At 45.6% G+C, this 19,733-nt stretch overlaps 1 protein-coding gene across 1 annotated transcript in view; it reads right to left on the bottom strand.

Annotated features, from left to right (window-relative positions):
• The window catches only part of SLC39A14 (solute carrier family 39 member 14), a 44,621-nt gene extending 27,443 nt beyond the window's left edge, over positions 1-17,178 (bottom strand). The window contains exon 1 of the mRNA XM_027091964.1: positions 17,035-17,178. The gene's annotated coding sequence lies outside the window, so the exon portion shown is untranslated. The remainder of the gene's footprint in view (positions 1-17,034) is intronic.
• Between the last annotated feature and the right edge of the window lie 2,555 nt (positions 17,179-19,733).

Genomic DNA, 19,733 nt, shown 5'->3' with positions numbered 1-19,733 from the left:
TGGAAGGATTGTCTGAATCTGAAGACAGGAAATCTGAGTGAAGGAAATGTTGAAATGCTGGTTGAAATAAAAATACTAAAATAAAATAAAATCTCTTAACCGGGCTTCCAGCTTCCACTGAGCACTCACCCCCAAACTGTCTGAGTCCCTTCTCTCTCTTTTTAAGTGTAACATATATACACGTGAAGTGTCCAAGTCTTAAGTGTACAGCTCAATGAGAGCGTCATCCTTTTAAAGTACAAATCTGATCACAGCACTTCCTTTGCTTTGAACCCACGATGGCTTCTCAGTACACGTGGAATCAAATCTGGGACTTCCCTGGCAGTCCATGGTTAAGACTCTGAGCTTCCACTACAGGGGGCACGGGTTCGATCCCTGGTTGGGGAACTAAGATCTCGTGTGCCTCAGCCAAACAAGCAAAACAACAAATGAATCAAATCTAAACCACTTTTCCTGGCCTATATGTCACTGTGAGGTCCGGCCCTTGCTAACCCCACTGACCTCACCAGGATCCAGCCACCCTGGCCTTCTTTCTGTTCCTTTAGCACACCAAGCGCATTCTGACCTCAGGGCCTTTGCACTTGCTGTTCCCTCTGCTGAGAATGCCCTTCCCCCTAGATCTTCATATCAAGTCTCAGCTCACAGGTCACCTTCTCAAAGCGGAGGGCCGCCTGGTTTCCAAAAAAAAAAAAACCTACTCACAAGTCATTCAGAATCCCAACACCCTGTTTTATTTTCTTCTTACCATATATCACTATTTTACAGAGTCTTCTTTCTTTTGTTTTGTTTTTTTTTTTACATATTTATTATCTATCTCCTCCTACTGACTGTAAACTCCACAATGGTGGAGACTCACGCCTATCTTCTTCCCTGAGCCTGGAGGAGTGAGTGCCTGGCACCAGGAGAGCCCCCGAAGGATATCTGCTGAATGATGTATTAATTTCCCACGACCCCCTTGTCCAGGGCCCCCAAGTTTAGAACCTTACGGTTCTTTGATCTCAACCCCCAGTCGAACTATTAGCAGTTATAGGGGGAGGGACACCCTCTCCTGCAGCTTCAAGAGAGCTGAAGACCCCCAGAGAGCCAGAGAATTCTGTCTGGAGTTGGAATATAAAACATAAGGTAAAAACTAAAATAAAATAAAGTAGAACATAAGGTGGGGTGGGAGACCCAAAAGTAAGGTGGTGGGAGAGGCACAGACAGGCAGCCTTCCTTCCCCATCCTGGAAGCAAATGTGCCGAGGACAGGCAACCATCTGATCGCCCTGCCGAAAATTCCACGTTAACTTTTCCCTGTGGCAGGGAGAGAAAAGGAAAGGAAACCCCGCAAGTACAGGCTGTTTCTAGAATTTCTCAGCTGGTCATGGAAACTCTGAGTCCCGGTCCCGTTGCTCACAATCTCTCTCAATGTGCCAACTGCACATATCCTGAAGTGCGGGGGTGGGGGTGGGGGAGGGGCTCGTGGCCGCTGCCAAAAAGAGGGACTGGTGTGAGTAGCCAAGGTCACAGGCAGAATCTGGCCAGCAGAGCGGTGCACACCACGGTTTACCCATGGTCAAGGCCTCTGCCGTGGGACACACCTCCACGGCATCTGGTGGATGGCAGGGGGCGGCCGAGGCGGGAGGAACAGGAACGGGGACAGAATCTGTTCCTAGGGCTGGTCAGGCTGCCCCAGAGGGCACTTTGGCTGGTGGCCCGAGTCTGGGGGTGCAGGCGACTTTGTACTTTTTGCGCTTTTCTGGGAAAGGTGATGAGAACAGTTGTGGCTTGCTATCCCGGTTAACTCCCCAGACACCTGGTATCTGGAGAACTTGCCCAGCCTCTCAGAGGGGAAATGGTCACCACTGAAATATACATATGCCAATCAATGTCACTGGCCGGCCTTCAGGAAGCAGGGGGAGAGGAGGAGAGGCGGGGAGGGAGTCCAGGGCCTTCTGCCGCTGGCTCGTCCCTGGTAGAGAAAGCCAGGCCAGCTTCCCTGCAGGCCAGCACGGCTCCACCTCGCCCCATGCCTCACGTACTCTGTGCTCTGAGAAAAGCGAGTCCTGGGGGCTGGCCGGGAGCCCTCTCGCTTCCAGGAAAGGAGGAGGGTAGCCTGCAGTACAGCCTGCTCCCTGGGATTTGCAGGGCTCTCCTGATTAGCAGGACACGCGTGCCCCACCTCACTTTCTCCCATACAAACCAAACTTTCAGGCTTCCAGTAAAAGTGAGACAAACAGTGGGTTTGGGTTTGGGTCTGGGTTCGGGTCTGCCCTCCCCCGCCTTTGGGAGAACAACCCAGAAATCCTGGGAGCCAGGGGGTAGAATGCAAGGCCTTCAGGTGAGCTGGCTGCCTCCCAGCACCCACCCAGCCCAACCTGACAGCAGGGCATAGGGAAAGACGGCAAGGGGAGAAGGGGACCTGCCTAGAAGGAAAGGAATCAGTGAGATCCAGGAGCAAGGTGGCCCAGGGCCAGTCCCTGCCCCCAGGGCTGCAGTCAACAAATATTTATTAAGAACTTACTACATTGGGATTGACATATATATACCAATATGTATAAAATGGATAACTAATAAGAACCTGCTGTATAAAAAAATAAATAAAATAAAATTCAAAAAATTTTTAAAATAAATATAAATAATAAAAATTTAAAAAAAAAGAACTTACTACACAATTTGTTAAACTACGCTTCTGAGAAATTTACTACTCCTACTATGTGTGGATAAGGATGCCAGCTTCGTAAGATTCTCACCAACGCTGAGTATTAAAATAGGATTCCAGGGCTTCCCCGGTGGCGCAGTGGTTGAGAGTCCGCCTGCCGATGGCAGGGGACACGGGTTCGTGCCCCGGTCCGGGAAGATCCCACATGAAATAGGATTCCCTCTTTGCCAAACAGGTTAAAAACCATTTTCATCATTCTTTTAATTTGCATTCCTTTGACTACCAGTGTGGCTAATTGCCTGTCACTCTCCTTTGCCCATTTTTGCTGACCCCCATTTATCTTTTTTTTTTTATTGGTGTACTTAAAGAGTTCATCATATGGTAAAAATATTAACCTTTTGTCACATGTTACAAATACTCTTCCTAATTAGTCACTGCCCTTTAATTTTATTAACTGGTCTTACAAAATTTTTAAGCAAAGTCAAATATATCCCACTTTTCCTACAAGGTTTCTGCTTTTAATATCATGCCTGGAAACCCTTTCTCACCCTGAAATTACAGAAATATATACCTATTTTTTCTCGCATTAAAAAAATTTAAATCTCTAAGTCATCTACAATTTAATTTGACATAGCGTGACACAGAGAATCTAACTTAAAAAAAAAAAGCCAATTATCCCAATGTTTTTTAATCAACAGTCTATTGTCCTTGTAAACTTCAACTGTGGAGTCTATAAAAGGTAAGAACCAGAGGTGGAGTCAACTATATCCTTTGCGCTAAGAAAGGCCACAGGTGGCTGTTCTGTTGGTGAGATCTAAGTGCAGGGCTGTGGTGCCATCTCTTTCTCTTCCTCCCTCCTGCTCAGAGGTACAGGCTCGACTACCACGAGAAGGAAGTCCTATGTGCTAAGGCTGGTAGAGCAGAAAGATCCATTGAAGACAGCCTGGGTTCCTGCAGGCACCACTGAGCAGGAACCCAGCCTCCCACGGTTAATCGCCAGATGCTTTACATGCTATTTGCCCAAAGCAGCCTTGACTGGACTCTGGTATTTGCATCTGAACACTCCTGTAACTCACCCACAATCCTTTCTTCCCTAATTTTATAATAATAAGAATTGCTAGGATTTATTGGTGTCTGCCAGGTACTGTGCTAAGCAATTTGTTTTCATTATCTCATTTACTCTTCTCAACAACCTTATTTTAGATTCCATAGTACTTCCTTAATTATAAGTATCAATGACAGCTTTTCAGAGCAGAAGAAGATACTGCATTAAATGTACACATTAAATGTACACATTAAATGGACACATCACTGAGACACCTCCCTATTTCAGAAACATGAAAATAAAACAAAAAAGCATTTTAAAATTGAGGAAATATGGTATCAATCCCGTTTTACAGATGTGGATACTGAGGCTAAGAAGACTTGCTCAAAATCATACCACAACTAGTAATAAATAATACCACTGTTGTTTGCTAAACTCCTACATGTACTGAGGTCTGTTTTTGGACGTTTCTGGTCTGTTCTATTTATCTATCCTGTGTCAATGTCACATTTAATTTGTTATTTTTTCTGGTAAAGCAAGTTCAACTTCACTATTTTCTTTTAAAAATTGTTCTTGGCTATTCTTACACATTCATTCTTTCAGGAAAAACCTTTAAAAGTCATCTTATATGAAAAGACAACCCTCAGAATGGGAGAAAATATTTGCAAACGAAGCAACTGACAAAGGATTAATCTCCAAAATATACAAGCAGCTCAAGCAGCTCAATATCAAAGAAACAAACAACCCCATCCAAAAATGGGCAGAAGACCTCAATAGACATTACCCCAAAGAAGATATACAGAGTGCCAACAAACACATGAAAGGATGCTCAACATCACTAATCATTAGAGAAATGCAAATCAAAACTACAATGAATGGGCTTCCCTGGTGGCGCAGTGGTTGAGAGTCCGCCTGCCGATGCAGGGGACACGGGTTCGTGCTCCGGTCCGGGAAGGTCCCACATGCCGCAGAACGGCTGGGCCTGCAAGCCATGGCCGCTGAGCCTGCGCGTCCGGAGCCTGTGCTCCGCAACGGGAGAGGCCACAATAGTGAGAGGCCCGTGTATCGCAAAACAAACAAACAAACAAAACTACAATGAAGCATCACCTCACACCAGTCAGAATGGCCAACATCAAAAAATCTACAAACAATAAATGCTGGAGAGGGTGTGGAGAAAAGGGAGCCCTCTTGCACTGTTGGTGGGAATGTAAATTGGTTCAGCCACTATGGAGAACAGTATGGAGGTTCCTCAAAAAACTAAAAATAGAACTGCCATATGACCCAGCAATCCCACTACTGGGCATATACCCTAAGGAACCATAATTCAAAGAGTCATGTACCACACTGTTCACTGAAGCAGGACATGGAAGCAACCTAAGTGTCCATCGACAGATGAATGGATACAGAAGACGTGGCACATATATACAATGGAATATTACTCAGCCATAAAAAGAAACGAAATTGAGTTATTTATAGCGAGGTGGATGGACCTAGAGACTGTCATACAGAGTGAAGTCAGTCAGAAAAAGAAAAACAAATACCGTATGCTAACACATATATATGGAATCTAAAAAAAAAAAAAGGTTCTGAAGAACCTAGGGGCAGGACAGGAATAAAGATGCAGACATAGAGAATGGACTTGAGGACATGGGGAGGGGGAAGGGTAAGCTGGGACGAATTGAGAGAGTGGCATGCACATATATACACTACTAAATGTAAAACAGATACCTAGTGGGAAGCAGCCGCATAGCACAGGGAGATCAGCTCGGTGCTTTGTGCCTACCTAGAGGGGTGGGATAGGGAGGGTGGGAGGGAGATGCAAGAGGGAGGAGACATGGGGATGTATGTATATGCATAGCTGACTCACTTTGTTATACAGCAGAAACTAACACACCACTGTAAAGCAATTATACTCCAATAAAGATGTTAAAAAAATAAATAAATAAAGTCATCTTATAAAGTCCCAATACTGTGGAAATTCATCCCATGGAAATTATCCTGAATGGGGGTATTCAGCTTTAAGGAATTTGATAGAAGTGCATGTTCAACAACAAATATCTATCAAGTACAAACTTTTGTGGGCACAGGGAATAAAACAATGACCAAAAAGACAAAAATCCCTACCCTCCTGGAGCTTGCATTCCTTCAGGGCTCATAATAGTGAAAAACTGCAAGCAATCTAAACATACAATAGAAGGGGATTGCTAAAGTAAGGTAATCCATACAATAAAATATATGAAGTTCAAGTCAGAGATTAAGAGCTTAGGGTCTGAATGCGACAGATCTCAGTGCGGATCCTGAATCTGTATTTACTAGGCTTTGAGTCAAGTCACTACTTCAAGACTTATTTTTCCTCCTACAAGAAAACAAAGCTACTAACAGTCTCTCCCTCAGAGCAACTGAGAAAATTAAATGAGATACTGAGTATAAATACAGTGCCTGATACACAGTAATTGCTCAATAAATGTTAGTATTTGGTGAAACAACAAAGGATTAATCTCCAAAATATACAAACAACTCAGGGAGCTCAATATCAAAAAAACCCAAACAATCCAGTTAAAAAATGGGCCGAAGACCTAATTAGACATTTCACCAAGGAAGACATACAGATGGCCAAGGGGCACATGAAAAGATGCTCAACATCACTAATTATTAGAGAAATACAAAATCAAAATTACAATGAAGTATCACCTCACGCCGGTCAGAATGGCCATTATCCAAAAAGCTAGAAGCAATAAATGCTGGAAAAGGTGTGGTGAAAAGGGAACCCTCCTACACTGTTGGTGAGAATGTAGATTGATGCAACCACTATGGAAAACAGTATGGAGGTTCCTTAAAAAACTAAAAATAGAACTACCATATGACCCAGCAATCCCACTACTGGGCATATACCCTGAGAAAACCATAATTCAAAAAGAGTCATGTACCACAATGTTCATTGCAGCTCTATTTACAATAGCCAGGACATGGAACCAACCTAAGTGTCCTTTGACAGATGAATGGATAAAGAAGATGTGGCACATACATACAATGGAATATTACTCAGCCATAGAAAGGAATTGAATTGAGTTATTTGTAGTGAGGTGGATGGACCCAGAGTCTGTCATACAGAGTGAAGTCAGTCAGAAAGAGAAAACAAATACCGTATGCTAACGCATATATATGGAATCTAAAAACAAAAATGGTACTAATGAACCTAGTTGCAGGGCAGGAATAAAGAGGTAGACACAGAAAATGGACTTGAGGACATGGGGTGGGAGCAGAAGTGAGGGTAGCATTCAACATACATACACCACCGAATGTAACACTTGGCTGGTGGGAAGCAGCAGCATAGCACAGGGAGATCCGCTTGGTGCTTTGCGATGACCTAGAGGGGTGGGATAGGGAGGATGGGAGGGAGGCTCAAGAGGGAGGGGATGTGGGGACAGGTGTATGCATATGGCTGATGCGCTTTGTTGTGGAACAGAAACTAACAGGGTACTGTGAAGCAATTATACTCCAATAAAGAGCTATTAAAAAAAAAAAGTATTTGGGGGAATGACATGGAAAGATGTTCACATGTTAAGTGAAAAAAAAAAAGTCTACAAAACTATGTACAGCAGACCAGTTTTCCTTAAAATGTATGCATTCATAGAAAAAATTAAAAATATATAACAAACTGTTATTTCTTGGTGGTGAGTTTAATGGTAACTTCTGTTATCTTTTTATTAGTCTGCAGTTTCTACAATGAACTCGCATTACTTTAAGAAGAAGGTTAAGGGAGTTTCCTGGTGCTCTAGTGGTTAGGATTTGGCATGCTTTCACTGCTGTGGCTATAGGGTTCAATACCTGGTTGGGGGAACTGAGATCCTGCAAGTTGGGCAGGGCAGCCAAAAAAAAAAAAAGAAGAAAGTTCATTTTAGAGTTCAATTAGGAATTGGGGAAGGCTTTTTTTTTTTAAATTTATTTTTGGCTGCATTGGGTCTTCATTGCTGCACACGTGCTTTCTCTAGTTGCAGAGAGCGGGGGCCACTCTTCGTTGCAGTGCGCGGGCTTCTCATTGTGGTGGCTTCTCTTGTTGCGGAGCACGGGCTCTAGAGTGCAGGCTCAGTAGCTGTGGCGCATGGGCTTAGTTGCTCTGTGGCATGTGGGATCTTCCCGGACCAGAGCTCGAATCCGTGTCCCCTCCATTGGCAGGTGGATTCTTAACCACTGTGCCGCCAGGGAAGCCCAGGAAAGGCTTAATGATGACCAAGTGGAAGCCTTTTCTCTCCCCTTTTTAAAGATCTTCACTTAAAGTCTGGAGGTGGATTCCAGTCCTAATCTGCCATGGGCTGGACTTCATGTGTTCCTGGTGCCCCAACCTGGCTGCCCCAGTGAGCAGGGCCTCATCTCAGTTCTCCTGAATCAGAGCTTCCTGGGTGAGATCCAGGTATCTGTATGCGCAGTTCTGACAGATCAACCTGGCTCTTGTCTGGTGCTCTGGTCTGACATTTCAGTCTAGTCAGGACTGCTGGACTAGACACAGACTAGCTCCAACACTCTGATTTATAGAAACTCTTTGAAGTCAGTTCCCCCTCTCTGCCAAATGGGTACTACAATCTCTGCCCTGCCCTCCCTTCCCTACAGGGAGATTAACACTCAGTGAAAACTCCTTGCACAGAGATGAACTGTTGCCATTGCAAAGTGTCTAGCATGTAGGGACTCTGAAGCCAGAGTCCTCAATCATTTATACTCACCTGGCTCTCAGATCTGTGTCAACACGAGGGGAGAAGGCAGCCTGAGGCTGGGCCCTTGCCTCCTGAACAACCAGGCCTGCTCTCTGACTCTGGTTGAAAAACAAATCTCCCTTCTCTTTTGCGGCTCTGTGAACCACAGTTTACAAAGCACAGTTCCCCCCATCCTGAGCGTAGTGGGTTGAATAATACCCCCACAAAACCAGGTCTACCCAAAACCTCAGAATGGAACCTTATTGAAAATTATGGTCTTTGCAGATATAATGATTTAAGGATCTCAGAGATGAAGTCATCTTGGATTTAGGGTAGTCCCTAAATCCAATGATGACTATGTGTATAAGATAAAGGAGAGGGAGATTTGGACACAGAGACACACAGAGGAGAAGACCATGTGAAGACAGAGGGAGAGATGGGAGTGATGCGGCCACAAGCCAAGGAACACTTGGAGCCACCAGAAGCTGGAAGAGGCAAGGAAGGATTCCCCCTAGAGCCTTCAGAGTGAATGTGGCCTTGTTGACCCCTTGATTTCGACCTTCTGACCTCCAGATCTAATAAATTTCTGTTGTTTTAAGCCACAGAGTGGGGTCATTTGTTAGGGTGGCCTTAGGAAACTAATACTTTGATGATGGAATTAAGGCTCAATAACTTTTATCTGAGACTCTCTTGCTATGGTTGGCAAAATTCCAAGATGGCCCCCAATGACCCTTGCCTTTGTGTATGGGCAGGACCTGAAAATGAGATATCATTCCTGTTATTAGGTTACATTATCTTCCAAAAGGGATTTTGCTGGTATCAGCTGACCAAATTAGTTGACCTTAAGATAGAGAAATGATCCTGTATGGGTCAGAACTAATCAGGTGATAGGCTCCTCCTGGCGAAAGGGATTTGAACCAGAGAAGGATTCAACATGAGAGTAACTTTTCCAGTGTGGAAGTCCAGCAGACCCCGATTTAACCAAGTGATCCAGGAAAACATCACTAGTAATGAGACATCAACATCATGAATGCCTTGATACGATGCTCTTAAAAGGATGCAACATCATTTTTGTGATATTCTTGCTAAAAATGCATGACCTTATGCTAAGGAAGAAAGAGGAATGGTTACAGATTGAAGGTGACTAAAGAGAAATAACAACTAAATGCAACATGGGATGGCAGACTGGATCCTGGGACAGAAGAAAGATATCAGCGAAAATATTGGTAAAATTTAAGTAAGGCCTGTAGTTTAAAGTTTTGTACCAATGTTGATTTCCTGTTCTTGATAATTATACTATGGAGTGAGGGATATAAAGGAACCCTGCTATATTCTTTGCAACTTTTAAGTCTAAAATTAGTTTTTAAAAAAAGGTTTAAAATGAAAGGAAATGATTGAGCAGATTAGCAGAGGTTGCCTCAGGGCCACAGGATTAGACTTCTCCCATACTTCTTTATACTTGTCAGTAAGTATGCATTACTCTCGATATCAGTGGCAGGAGGTTGGATGGAGTAAGTGGACTGGTGCCAAGGATGTAGATTTGGGGCCACTGGAGTTGCTCTGGATAAGAGCAGGCTAGACCCCAAGACACCATTGCTGAAACGAGCAGCAAGTCTTTGATAGAGAAACAGCTAAGACTTAGACAATATTGGTACCTTAGACCCCAGAGCCCTTCAAAATAACTGGATCCAACCTAAATTTCTAGCCACGTCACTTGCTCTTTCCTCTATCAGCCACCCTGACCTAGGGTGACCACCCCTGCCCCAGGAATATACATCTCAGTGCCATTATCCACACAACTCTCCCGGCCAGGAGCCCTCCCTCTCCTCTTAGCTTTCAAAACTTAGCTCAATTCCACCTCTAGGAAGCCTTCCCAGACCACTCCTGCCCCCCATCGCCTTGCCTTCTACCTGCCTCTTTAAGTATCTCTTGTCTGTTCCACTCAATGGAGCTTAACGAATGCCACCGATCTCATGTTAAGTTTCCATATGTACTCAGCTCATCCCCACACATATTTTACAAGCCTCTTTGGAACAGAGACAGTGTTTGCCTGTCTTCATGGAGCGGGAGCTCTCTCAGCTGAGCTCTGCTGGCTGGGCCCATCCCTGCAGCAAAGAGGCCCCCTCTGCTGTCACCAGTCCAGGATTCATTGACCAAGAGTCTGTTGTGTCTCTTCCCAAACTCCTTCTTTTTTCTTTTTTTAAATAAATTTTACTGATTTTTGGTTGTGTTGGGCCTTCGTTGCTGCACGCGGTCTTTCTCTAGTTGCGGCGGGTGCTACTCTTCGTTGCAGTGGGCAGGCTTCTCATTGTGGTGGCTTCTCTTGTTGCAGAGCTCGGGCTCTAGGCACACAGGCTTCAGTAGTTATGGCTTGTGGGCTCTAGGGCGCAGGCTCAGTAGTTGTGGTGCACGGGGGCTTAGCTGCTTCGCGGCATGTGGGATCTTCCCGGACCAGGGATCAAACCCGTGTCCCCTGCATTGGCAGGCAGATTCTTAACCACTGCACCACCAGGGAAGTCCATTCCCAAACTTCTTTATGCCAGTTGTTTGTTTTTATGATTCTAATTAAATAGTAACTGAAATATAAATGGAGAAAAAGTTTTGATTTCTACAAAAATGAAACTAAGTGATCTAGAAGAGCAATTCTGAAACTGTGGTCTTAGATGACACCTAGGGTCACTGAGACTGTTTCAGGTCTGCAAGGTAAAAACTAGTTTTATTACAAAATTAAGATGTTAAAAGCTTTTTCACGCTCATTTTTGAGGCTACATGAAGTGTGATGAATGTGTGCCTATGCAGTCTTAAGTTTTCTGAAAATTTCTAAGGTAGAAGTTTAGGGTATGAATGTGTGTGTTCTCAGAGATTAACTCACTTTGTTTTCAGAGATTAACTTGGTTTGTCCACCGAGTATTTACCAGCAAATGTATGCTATACCTATTTTAACCTGTTATCTCATTATTATCTAATAAATCATTATTTTGAAATCCTGAAGATGCACAAAAATGTAAAAATAATGCCACTTTTTCCTCGACTTTTTTTTTATTTTGGAAAGTTATTTTTCATAAAAATATGAGTTTTATGTTAACATGTAATGACCTTTATTTTATTCATTTAAAATAGTGAATGAATAAACAACTTTTTATATGTTTTAATTTTTAACATGGTAAATAATAGATATAGCCAATAAATGAAAGACAATATTAAGGAATCCTAGGATCAGAAAGTTTGAGAACTGCTTATCTAGAAAGATGTGTTACAAATGGAAAAAAAAAGATTAAATTAGGTGTGTGCATTAAAAAAGTAGGATTCTGCACATGGACTGGTTTGCAAATGTCTTAAATTCTTGCTCTATTATTATTATTATGTTTGTTTTTTGCGGTACGCGGGCCTCTCACTGTTGTGGCCTCTCCCGTTGCGGAGTGCTCTGGACACGCAGGCTCAGTGGCCATGGCTCACGGGCCCAGCCGCTCCGCGGCATGTGGGATCTTCCCGGACCGGGGCAGGAACCCGTGTCCCCTGCATCGGCAGGCGGACTCACAACCACTGCGCCACCAGGGAAGCCGTATTATTATTTTTTAATGGAGACTAATTAACAGATGTATATATGCTGTCACCCAGCAATCTCACTTCTGAGAATTTCTTCTGTAGTCATACACATAGGAAATGTCATTTGTAAAGTTATTCACTGTAGCGCTGTACGTAATGACAAAACACTGGAAACAACCCAAGTTGGGGGAAAGAGGGAGGCAACATACGTTGGTTTAAAAATTACTTTTGCTTTCCTATTCTGGAATAATATGCAGCTATAGTAAAAGAATAATAAAAGTATTTCTGTGCCGATGGGGAAAGATCTAGAATAGTTGCTAGGTGAAAAAAGCAAGGTGCTAAACAATGCCTAAAATGTTAACTTATAGCATTTGTAAAAATGGGGTGGGATGGGCAGAGGTGAGACTCTTCACTGTATTAGGTGAGGGGGGGGTTGTAGTTGCTTTTTCAAGTTTTTTATCCTCCTGATCTTTGAACTATGTGAATATATAGCCTAGTGAAAAAATTTTTTTCCATTAAAAATTTTTTTCTTCCAGTTTTATTGAGATATAATTGACATACGGTGAAAAAAATTTAATAAAAGAAAAGAAACAAAAAAATCACAGGTGTGATTTTTATATACAAACAATTTGCAAGTTTAATTAGGGGACCTAGAGACCCAAAGAAAAAGGCTTAGCCCTAAATCAAGCTTTGGCAAATAAAGATATATGCACATTGGGGATGGGGGAACTGGATGAAGGCAGCCAAAAGGTACAAACTTCCAGTTATAAGAAAAGTAAGTACTAGGGAAGTAACGTACAACACGGTAAATATAATTAACACTGCTGTAGGTTATATATGAAAGTTGAGAGTTAAATCTTAAGAGTTCTCATCACAAGGAAATAAATTTCTTTTCTATTTCTTTAATCTTTTATCTCTATGAGATGATGTATGTTCATTACATTTATTGTGGTACTCATTTCATAACTGTATATAAATCAAACCATTATGCTGTACACCTTAAACTTACACAGTGCTGTATGTCAGTTATATCTCAATAAAACTGGAAGAAAAAACTGGAAGAAAAAAATGCATGCACGTTTTTAAGGAAAAATGAATTGTTTAAAACATGGATTTTAAAAAAAAATTCCCAACGTTTAGCTGACATATTTTTTTTTTTTTTGCGGCACGCGGGCCTCTCACTGTTGTGGCCTCTCCCGTTGCGGAGCACAGGCTCCGGACGCGCAGGCTCAGCGGCCATGGCTCACGGGCCCAGCCGCTCCGCGGCATGTGGGATCTTCCCGGACCGGGGCACGAACCCGTGTCCCCTGCATCGGCAGGCGGACTCTCAACCACCGCGCCACCAGGGAAACCCCTGACATATTTTATTCATTACTAATTCTGAGTGCACTGAGTAAGAGCCTCTAGGGACCCAATGGTAATAAATTCAGGACAGTCACATTCTCATTCCACCAAACCCCAGGACTCTCCTGGTCCTGAGGCTGGAGGAAGGTTAGGAGGTCCGATGATGCAGTCAGATCTGAGGCAGGGAATCTGGTTTCCCACATAGGGGCATGCCAAGCGCTCTCTCCAGGCTGATTCTGTGGCCACCTTCCCTCCCACAGGGGGCTCTGCCTCTGGATCTCACCCGGGGCCCAACAAGGGGTCCCCCCTGGGAGCCTCGATGGCCAAAATAAGGGTGAGAACAAGGCAGCTGGGCCTCGGAGACCTTGTGGTGAGGTTACCCTTCTTGCCCCCAGGAGGGCAAGAGGCCGCTGGCTGGCGGTAGACTCTGGACTCCTTATCTGCAGGCATTCTGCCAGCCCGCCAGCCTCGAGGTCAGCAAAGTCCCATTGTAGACATCGAGAGTCCTGCCTGGGGCCCCATCACCATGACCCTTCCTCAGCCTCTCCCCACCCTCCTATGTCTCCAGGGAGTCAGGAAGAGAGGGGAGAAGACTCCTCCAGAAGAAATTTCTATCCACACAAGCAGAGAACTTCCCAAATAAGCACAGGGACAACTGGCTCCTTTTTCTTCATGTTTTCAAGGAAAAGTCTAGAGGGGCTTCCCTGGTGGCGCAGTGGTTGAGAGTCCGCCTGTCAATGCAGGGGACACGGGTTCGTGCCCTGGTCCGGGAAGATCCCACATCCCACATGCCGCAGAGCGGCGGGGCCCGTGAGCCATGGCCGCTGAGCCTGCGCATCCGAAGCCTGTGCTCCGCAACGGGAGAGGCCACAACAGTGAGAGGCCCGCGTACCGCAAAAAAAAGAAAGAAAGAAAGAAAAAAAAAAAAACTCTAGGATTATCAACAATTTTATCATCACACTTAGGAATAAAAACTGCACCTTTCTTTGGTCCTCTCAATCAAGCCTCTTGGCCACTAGCAAACAATGTGACTTGGAAACACCAGTTAACCTCTCTAGATCCAGTTTCTTCAGTTGTAAAACAAAGGGCCTAGACTCGAAGATTCCCGAAGTCCCTCCAGTTCAATATCCTATCATGGGTGGTTCTGCAAAACGCTTAAGCGTTATTTTTGCAGGCATCAAGTACGAAAAGGCTGAATTATTCTGGAGAAGATCCCGATTTCCAGACATATGGCACTGCCACTTAGATCGCAAGATCCTGTAAATATTGGACATGGATTGATGGTCCTCCTGTAATTGAGCGGGGTGTGAACAGGTAAGGAAGAGAAGAAGATGGTGTAAGGGGTTTGAAAACCGAACCAGTCCAATGACTGATAATTTACTGTACGTGCGCATGCGCGAACACACCCACGCATGCGCGCAGATACACACGCAGTGTTAAGTCCTACCCGCCTATTATCAGCCCGGAAACTGAGTATCTCCGTTACCTGAAAGAATCAAAGTAGCTCCCAAAACCAAAGGTTGAAAAAAAGTCTTTGTGGGACAGTGAATATGTGGAACAATCCCTGGCAGGCCACTGAAAAGAAGTCTATCCGGAAAGGCATGGAAATTGCGTCCATGTTCCCAAGGAGGTGATGAATCAACCCTACGTCTGGGCTCATACCATTCCTACAACCCAACCTACCTATCAGCTCCTGGGACCCCTAAATAATCCACTCCATCCCAGAGAAGATGATGATAATGATGATGTAGATGATCACAAACCTCTACTATGCTCCGGGCACAACCACAACAGGATGCACAGCAGTGAGGACAGGTCTACAGAAGTTAAGAAATGTCTCCTGGGGGCTTCCCTGGTGGCGCAGTGGTTGAGAGTCCGCCTGCCGATGCAGGGGACACGGGTTCGTGCCCCGGTCCGGGAAGATCCCACATGCTGCGGAGCAGCTGGGCCCGTGAGCCATGGCCGATGAGCCTGCGCGTCCGGAGCCTGTGCTCCGCAACGGGAGGCCACAACAGTGAGAGGCCCGCGTACCGCCAAAAAAAAAAAAAAAAAGAAATGTCTCCTGCTGGAGAGTGATGGGGCCAGGATGTGAACAGATTTACCTGGCTCAAAAGCCTGGAATTCTCCTGTCACCTTATACCATCTCTAGTAGAGTGCTGTCTTCTCTGAACTTGACCAAACACAACAGTGTGACCTCTCTTGTGCTGCTACCTTATTCTTCATGTATGGACGTTCTTTCTCCCCCGCAACAAGTGTCTCCAGGAGCCAGGCCCCATCCCCTCTTTGCACTCTCCAGTGGCCAAGTGCAGAGCCAAGCACAGACCAGGCACTGTATATTTACATACTGAAGTGATGAAATACTGAGAGCCACGGGGCCCTGGTACCTCAACGTAGTCTTCTTGCCTAAATGACAAGGTCAATCATTCTGTTTGGTGCTCTCTAGTCATACCTGCAACCCAGGAGGAGCACCACTAGTCTATATAGTGGCTATCACACAATTTATGAAAAACTCATCTCTGAGCCTCCAACAGGAAATGGAATATGCAGTTTTCAATTTCAGGTGCTAAAAGTTATGATTCTCGACATTCTTTCTCTTGCTTCATTAAGTTTCTCTCAGTTTTTATGGTTCTTGTTTTAAGAGTTAAGGATTAATCGTAGATGCTATGGGTAAGAGACCACAGATCTAATCTGACTCCTTCTTCCAGACACAGGGCAAGTTAGGAGCAGAGTTGGGACAGAGGCCAGGAAGCCAGGCCAGTACCCACCACATTACCACCACCACTTCCCAGCAGCCGACCTAACTGGCCTGGGGTTCCTAGGAAAGAGTGACTCCAGACAAAAGCAAGCCCAGGGAAGCTCCAGGAGGAAGGGTCAGGTCAAAGCTGCTCCTCCCCCCACCCTTTCTTAGGCCCCCAGGAGAGCCCTCAGCCAGTCTCCAAATCATGCTCACATACTCATGGACACCCAGGCCCTAGCAGACTCTAGATCCTCAAAACTGAAGCCACAAGCCAGAGCTGCGGAAAATTTCTTGACTCAATTGGACCCCAGGATCACACTGTAAATTGCTTGGATGGTATTTTTTCCCATTGCCCCAACCCACCAAAAGAGGGCAGCCTGAGCCAGACCACCTAACCCGGTCGGTAGGGACCAAAAATAGCTAAAAAGCCATGCCCACGGGATAAGCCAGGTCGGAGTTTAGTTAGTCCCTCCTTTGCCATCCTCCAGCTCCTGCTCCGGGCCGGCCGGAAGATACGGGTCATTTATCTCCAGCTGGGAGGCGGTCTGGCCAGGGTGGGGTGAGGGACTCAGTTCCTGAAAAGCAAAGTCCAGACACCAGTGCACCATCAGAGCCGCCCCGTGAGCTGCCCACCAGATTTGCCCATCTACTCTGATTTTTCTGAGCCCGAGTTTATGGGCTCCAGGAAACCTCTCAGTCTTTTAGTGCGGCTATCGACATCCTGCTCCGGCTCCCACATCCCGCGCTCTCCAGCCAAAGGGACCGTAGCTGCGCCTTCTCTTCCCTCGCCACCAAGTAACCCTCGCGTGGCACCGCGGCCAGGTAGCCAGGTGTCGCCTCCATCCAGCGTCCCGGTCCGCATGCGGGTGCGCCGGAGCGACTCCCGAAACCGCTGCCGGGCTCGGGGTCCTCTGCGCAGCCGTGCCCCCACCCCCACCCGGTGACCCCGAGCCCCGGAGGCGCACTGCTCCCGCGCGCGATGCCCTATCCCCGGGGCACGGAGCCGCCCCTCCCGCACGCCCTCCCCACCTCACCTGAAGCTGGGCGGACACCACCTGGCCCGGCGCACCCTCACAAACCAGGCCCTCAGGCGGCCCGAAGCAGCAGCAGCAGCGTCAGCACCAGCGCAGCTAGGTCGGCGCGCCCGCGCAGGGAGCCCGCCTGCCCTCTCCCCCAGGCCTGCGTCCTTCCCCCGCGCGGCGCGCATGCCCCGCTATATACCCTGCGCGTCACGGCCGGGCCCGCCCCCGCTCTCGCCCCGCCCCGCCCCCGCCCCACCCCACTCTCCCCAGGGCCTGCCACGTGGGGCCCTGGCTGGCTGTAGGGCTACGTGTGTGAGCTGACTGCCACCCGCCCGCTAGACCCGACCAGCGCTTGGCTTGCCCAGGCTTGCGGGGCGAGCCAGCGCACTTCTGCGCCTAGCCCGCCGAGAGCCTAGCTTCATCTCGTAACCCTGCCGCGAATTCCATCCCACAGGCTCCTCCTTCCGCTGGAAACCTCCCTTTAAGACCTTTCCCTCCTTACGTGGGAAGTTCTCACAACCCGGCCTCCATCTCCTCGGAGTAACACTGCTACCCATCTAATATGTATGTGTGTGTGTGTGTGTGTGTGTGTGTGTATATATATATACATATATATATATACACACATACATATATATATATATATATATCTGAACACTTCTGATTAATGTAAAAAGCTCGATTCTGAAATACTCCCTGGGAGGGGACGTACCCATAGATAATGTTTTTTCTGCATTTTCCCACCAGACGAAAGAACAAAAAATTCCTGTTCAAGTTCTAAATAAGCCATATTATACTCACTTTCGAATTAGATGTCGCACCACATATTGCTTAACCGAAAGCTGGGAGAAATGTTAATTTTTGTGTGAGGAGTGTCCTAGGAGTCTTTTCTGATGTGGAGTAGTTCTATTGAGATGGATATCAAGCCTCGGAAATGCAAATTTCTTGAGAAAATAAGCCACCCATTAAATTCCCATTGTTCTGTTCTGCTGGACGTCATGATTGTTTCCTCTGCAGCTAAGCCAGCTGCCACCTCGGTCTATGGGACCCAAAGGAAGGGCTTTCTAAGCAGAATTGTAGCCTGTTAGTACCCAAGTCCCTGTTCCAGCTCAATGACTGGTGCTCAGCCGACACTAAGTGTCTCTGTATTTGCACAGGGAAGGGGGACCACATCCCACTCTCCAAGTCCTGGGGAAAGGAAGGCCCATGATGGCAGTGCTTGTGATGAAAGGAAAGCAGATAATCCCTGGAGTGGGTGGCAGGAAGAATCCAGGCCTCGGTGGCAGCCTGTTCCTCCTTAGGAGGAAGGTGGAGAGGGAAAAAGAGAGAAAGCACTGAAGCAAAGCCAGAGCAGGCCAGACTGTTTATGCCACTCTTGAAGAGACTAGCTGGGCCGTGGGTTTTTCTAAAATTTAATTATCCTCACCCTGCAATTACAGTGCTCCAATTGAGTAAGAGGTGGGGTGATATTCCTCTCATTTTCCAAGAGATTTCAAAGTAATTGTATCTCTTGCAGAATCTCCCTCAGAGCCCCTTCATCTTTGTAATAACCCTTTATATTTGTCTTTCTTGGTTAAACTCGAGTATTTTTCAGACATTATGTCATTCATTTGGGACTCTCAACCCCAAATCCAATGGGCTGTCAGAAATGGACCAGTCTATACCATGCATTCCTTTTCTTGAAGTTCTGGAAAAGGAATGAGAAACTCACCCAGTGATTAAGTAAAACAAGCATGCTTCTAACACACGGAGCTCTGAAAAGTTTGAAGCCCATAAATACATATTACAAAGAGGTGTTAAACTCTTCTTAAAAAACTGAGGTCTAAAAGCAATCCCAAAGGCTCTTCCAGGCAATGTGTCAATACTACAAACAGGGGGGAAGGTACCTTCAGAGAAACGGGAGGGGAGGCAGGACAAGACACCCCACCACAGGCCCTATCACAGCATTCTCACTTGTTTGCAACCAGAAAGGGGTAGAGCTGCCAAAGTCCACCAGAGCTGATAAGCTATCAGTAATCCATTAGGGAATTCAATTAATTATTAACACAGCTAAAAATCAAAAGGTCTTAACTCTCCATAACCACCCCCACACAAAATTCTTTAGGGATACCCAAAGTCCTGCCTTGTCCCGCAGTCTTTCCTGCCTAGTGCCAGGTTTGGAGCCCCAATTCTATCTTTCTCTCTACCTAATATAGCCCTTTTTCCTCTTATTTCCCCATTTCCACTTGTTAAAATTCTAACTCTTCAAAGCCACCTCCCTTCAGAAAGATTCTTGATTGTCCTGAAGCATATTCGACCTACCTTTTCAAACTCTTTTTACTGTAACCAACAGTAAAAAATATTTTACACTGCATCTCCAGTACAAATAACAACATAGCGAACAAAAGTCTTACAAAACTTCCTTAGTATAGTCAACGTTCTGATATTTTATATTGTTTCAATTTTTAAAAAGTGATAGCAAACCCACTAAATTGATTTCATTGGATCATGATTCACAGAATTAAAACATTTTATATGGTTTATATACTTGCTTTTCCCCTTAAAAATTATTTCATTTCCATCTCTAACCTCTTTATTGGACCTTAATCTGTCTTGCTTACCAAAGATTTCTGTATATACCTGCATCCCCTAACATAACATCTTGCACATAACAGATGCTCAATAAAATATTAGCTGGATGACTGAACAGGTCAGCTCACTAGAAGTTTGAT

Source organism: Aethalodelphis obliquidens, unplaced genomic scaffold (assembly GCF_003676395.1).
Source record: "Aethalodelphis obliquidens isolate GAN/ISIS:26980383/991018 unplaced genomic scaffold, ASM367639v1 scaffold74, whole genome shotgun sequence".
Lineage (NCBI taxonomy): Eukaryota > Metazoa > Chordata > Mammalia > Artiodactyla > Delphinidae > Aethalodelphis > Aethalodelphis obliquidens.
This window is presented reverse-complemented; position numbering and strand designations above follow the sequence as displayed.